Raw genomic sequence first — 5,188 nt, 5'->3', positions numbered from 1 at the left:
TTTTTTTTTTTAAATAAATGGTAAAATATTTTCCCAAATTATGCAGTAAATTGCAGCTGTGGAATTCAACGATGAAGCTTTCGTGTTTGTTTTTAGGTCTTAAATAAAAAATTCTTCTAATTTTCCTCTTCTTCCCCTTTTACATTATCTTTACCTTATCCTCCTCCTCCTCCCCCTTCAACCTTAATGAGATGAGGTCCTGTCCTACAGTCATGCTACCCTTAAAAATCTTAGCAATACTCCTGCCTCAACCTCCCTAGTGCTGGGTCTGCAGGCATGGAGCCTCATACCTGTTCACAAGATTCTACCTTACCTTCTTTGTCTGCCTCCTCCCCACCAATCTTTGTGGGCTTTGGATCTCACAACCCAGCAGCATCCCTCATTTTCCTTCTTGTTCCCAACATCTTCCTGCCACCCTTGCATGTTAATGGTCACATCATCCCATGGAAACTCACTAAGGGCTTGCTGTCTGATCACAGGGCTGGATTTCTGTGTATGTCTCTCTCTCTCTCTCCTCTCAAGAGAATTGGTTGGGTTGCAAGTCCTTGGAAGCATAAAGCTTCCACTTAAAAATCGTCATCATTAATAACATAATGTTAGGCAAGGAGAGATGCTTCACAGAAGCCCTGAGGCCTTTTGAATTACCTCACACTCGTGATCAGCTCTCTTGCCTCTTCTGTGTGCATGGATGCAGATTCATAACTGAATGCCATTTTGATGGAATTGAACAGAGATTAAGCCATGGAGCTTTATCAATAGTTTTCATTTCTAATTGATGGTGAGGACTACGTACTCATATGAGCTAGCTTTAGGTAATTTTCAAGATTTACTCTTCCATAAAAGTCACGTTACAAACACCCCTTCGAGCACCCTGACTTACTTACAAGACTCAATCAAGACAGACCGCATAGCACCACACTATGACCCAATGAGGAATGCAGGGTCTCCAATCTTGGGACTGGTACCATCTCTCTTTACACTGGCTGTGTAGCATGAACATTATGCAAATCATCCTCTGAGTGGTGAGGGTGTGATAGGCTTAGGAGGCTAAGAATGCAACATGGGAAAGTAGAGGCAAGGGCATGGGGAACAAAGAAGTAAAGGGCTATGCCTTCTCGAGAAGGAAACAGCAGGGACATGGATGAGAGAAGGGGCTGCTGAAAAGACAAACAGCCAAGATCAGAATTGGGCTCAGAACAGAGCAGTGCTCCCTCAGCCTGCACTCTTGGCTACTCCCCTACAGAGGTGAAGCCCTACTCTTTGCATTATGTTTTCCCCCCATTTGCATGCATCCTTATATTATCCAGGCCTTAGCATCTTTAGGCCTCTAAGAGTCAGGGAACAAGCTCGAATTTTCTTCCTTTCAGAGGCCAGGAATGTATATCTATATTACAGATGGGGTTAGAGAGGCTAACTTAACTTGTCCACATTGAAGAGTTAAGATTTTAGCAACTTAGCTCTTACCTTTCAGTTGGTTTTTCTGTGCTACCTGTACTTTAAAATTTCACAAAATACCAATGCCAAAAAGACTAAAATATAACTAGGGGTGTTCTTATGTATTGTCTCTTTTCCAAAATCTCCATATGTCTTGGGCATTTCTTTTCTTGTCTACAGCTGGTAAGGATGCTAAGCCAAGGATTCGGCATGGCATGGAGGCAAAGGAAACATTTCCCTGGGAGGCTGACAGCATTAACATTGGGAGAATTTGCATCATGGGTTGGTAAATGAATCAGTTGGTTGTTACACCCAAGAAGAAAACAAACAATCTCTCTCAGAACTACAGTACCTAATCGCTGGCACATCTCAGTTTCCCTTCTCCCTGATTCCCACTTGCTTCTCTAGGTGAACAGATGCACCTCTAATTGTAACCAGTCTCCCCACTTGCTCACTGGACCACACGAGTTCCCACTCACCGAAGGACATTACTCCAGCAATTCAAACTCACGTTCTCCTGATCCGATAAACAAGCATGACCTGGAAACTGTAATTGCTCTCATCTTAAAAGCCTTCCTTGGATCTCATTACTTCTAGTTATTTCTACTCCACTTTGACCTTGTCTCTGACCATATCCAGAGACCACTGTGGGTGAGGTAACAGACAACTTCTCTGGCACTAAGTGTTGTGGTCAGCACTCACTGCTTAGTGTTCTTGTCCTCTCAGAAGAGTGACAGTTGATCACTCTTCCGTCCTCGCACTTAACTCCACGTGGCTTCTGTGGCATTGCGTAAGTGGTTTTCTGACATGTCAGGACCCCTCTTCTGCCCTGTTGACTCTCTTCTAGCATCAGAGTGTCACATTGCACAGCCTTGCTCTCTTCACATCTGTCTGTGTCACGTCTGTCTGTGTTCATCGCCTTGATCCTTTAATTCACTTGCATGGTTTGAAATACCACCAACATTCCGGACTCCTGAATTTATATCTAGAACTCCATCTCATTTCTCTACTTGGCCTTTCCATTTGAAGGGCTAATAGAGACGTCTAGTTTGATCTGCCCCAACCTCCCCACCTGTAGCCTGGACTCTCCATCTTTCTCTGAAGACTTTGTACTCACACTTCAACTAATGGTGGTGGCTTCAGCCCTCACCCGCTCAGGCTGGGAACCTTAATTACCTTCAATGCTCCTTTGTTCTAGCTCCCATCCAGATGTCCAGGAAGTCTTGTTTGCTCTAACTTCCCACCTTTCCCACTCTGGTCTCGTTGTGATGAGCTGCATCGTTGATCATGTGGACTGCTGCCATGACCCTGTCTTGCTCATAGGCTGGTCTCCACCGAACTCTTCTGGAACCCAACTTTCCCACAGAAGCTACCACCATCTGTCCACAGTGCAAGTCAGCTCATGTCCCTCCTCCATTCAAGACTCCAGGTGATTCCTGTCATAACTAGAGTAGAAGCTGAAGCCTTTCTGTGCCCAATTATCGTTCTGAACTCATTTCCTACCGTCCGCTCTTCTTCCCTTCCTGGCACACAACACACGGGGCTGTTGCTTGTAATGTTTTTCTCTGATTACTCATGAGGGCGGCTCTTTCAGCTGTGCTCTAGCCTGCCTCTGGGGCACCTTCTGAAGTCTAGTGTGTGGTAAAGGCTTGGTCCTCTGCTTGCTGTTCTTGGGGGGATGGGAGCACCTTGAAAATATGGGACCTGATAGGAGGCCATTAGGAACATGTCTTCAAAGTGGGTAATGGAACTACAGCCTCTTCTGCTTCTCTTCTGTGGACTTTTGAGGGAAGAAGTTTGGCTGTTCCCCACGTTCCCGTGTGGTGTGCTACCTCAACACAGGTCCAGAAGTAACAGGAATAAAATCCCCTGTAGCTTGGAAGGCCTAATCTGTCTTATTTAAAATTAGCTTACTTTCCTGGATAAGTTGATCATCTCAGGTGTTGTCATTGTATGGGGGAGGGGCTATTAACTCATGTCTCTTTTAAGGTTTTACTTAATTCGTCCTTTCTTGAGGTTTGCATTGATCAAAACACTTCCAAGTGCCAATCCCTCTTTTCCCAAGTACCCGGAAGTCCCTTTTTACTGTTCTCTTTCTCCCCTTTCCCCATCACACGTGTCAACTTTTAATATCTCATAAAATCGGCTCACGTATAGTATCTACTGTTGTCTCTTTCTCTAGAACATAGGTTACATAATGGTTCTAATGTTCAAGGATGCTCAAAGTGCTTAGAAAACTTGTCAGAGTTTAGGTGATTAATAATAAAATGTTTGCAAAGTGAGTGAATAACATCTTGTACCAGGAGAGAGCCATCGTGGGGTAGAAACCCGGAAAGATCAAACTGTAAGGGATGTGTGGAATGGGGACCCTAGGCAAGCATGAATGCAGAACTTTTGGACAGATTTTAAGTAGAAATTTTAGTTCTTTGGGATAAAGTTTGCCTTGCCATGCAAGCTGTCTTCAAACACAGCCTTGATTCCCCCTCCTGAACTTCCTGCAGGCTGCGATGATAGCACTTTGTCAGCAGTCCAGGTCCAGGTCCGGGTCCGGGTCCGGGTCCGGGTCCGGGTCCGGGTCCGGGTCCGGGTCCGGATCCGGGTCCGGGTCCAGGTCCAGGGCTTTCTATTCGAAGTGTGGTGGGTCTAACAGATGCAGCCACCTGTGTGGTACCATGTGACTTTACAGCATCTCTCAGTGGGGGTGTAGCTCAGTGGTAGAGCGCGGGCTTAGCATGCACGAGGCCCTGGGTTTAATCCCCAGCACCTCCATTCTAGTTGCTTACAGCATGTCTCTGAGCTTGGTTTTTTCTACTTGGTTAAATTCAAACTCAGTATTCAGGCACACTCGGACTGACCACAGCACATTAGAATGGAGGAGCGTCGCTCGCTTTGGCCTCGTCCTACACGATCAGCAGTGCAATAAAAAAGACTGTTAACTTCCCAGGGTTCAAAGATGCATGACTCATCTGAAACCCGTTGACAGGCAAACCACAGGCCTGTTTTGCTTATTTTTTTTCCACACAAACCACAAGTTCTGTTGTTTTAACTTGTATGTATTTTATATTTTTCCCCATTAAAATGTATTTTATTTCGATCCAGTATTCATGTCACTATCTCAGTCCAGTATTTTGGTAAGCCCTCATTTTTTTTTTTAAATTGTCTGGAAACTGACAACTAAAAACAAAAATCATTAAGTTATTGATAAATGTCATCCTGGCCAGGGTCCAAGACTAAACAGAACCTGTGCCAAAATATTGCAGACCTTCTTTCCCACAAGAACAGGATCTATGTAAGCCAGCTATTTCTTAATCTTGCCCACAAAATTGTTACTGAATAACTTTCAAATGCGTTGCTGAAGCTGAAGTGAGCTACTACGCCTGGATGCCACTCATCTCCCAGGCTATCACTCGACCCACTGAGCCAGTCTGGTCTCGCTTTGTTAGATCAAGCACCGCTGCCTCCTGGGAGCCTTTCCTATGAGTTCACAAACCATCTTTTATTAAGCCCGCTTTAAGGTCCGGTTTACTACCTGCAGTTTGAAGCTTTGGTTTTCTTTAGCCCAGTGACATCATATCTATATTATTTAATGACTTATGCTTGGAAGGAACTGTTTACATACTACTAGGTGGGTGGTCTCTGTCATTTAGGATTGTAAAAAAATATATTATTTTATGTGAATGTAGTTATGAATTCTTATCATGCAATTTTTTGTGTCATTTTTTTTGTTTCCTTTTTAAAATTGGTTTTCTTCTTT

General features: G+C 44.2%; 1 non-coding gene across 1 annotated transcript; it reads left to right on the top strand.

The window, feature by feature from the left end:
• Nucleotides 1-4,131: 4,131 nt before the first annotated feature.
• Nucleotides 4,132-4,203, top strand: Trnaa-agc. Its single transcript has one exon. It is a non-coding gene; the product is annotated as a tRNA-Ala (tRNA).
• Nucleotides 4,204-5,188: the final 985 nt, after the last annotated feature.

Source organism: Mus pahari, chromosome 4 (assembly GCF_900095145.1).
Source record: "Mus pahari chromosome 4, PAHARI_EIJ_v1.1, whole genome shotgun sequence".
Taxonomy (NCBI): Eukaryota; Metazoa; Chordata; class Mammalia; order Rodentia; family Muridae; genus Mus; species Mus pahari.
Note: the sequence above shows the minus strand (reverse complement) of the source record. Positions and strands in the feature narration are given on the sequence as shown.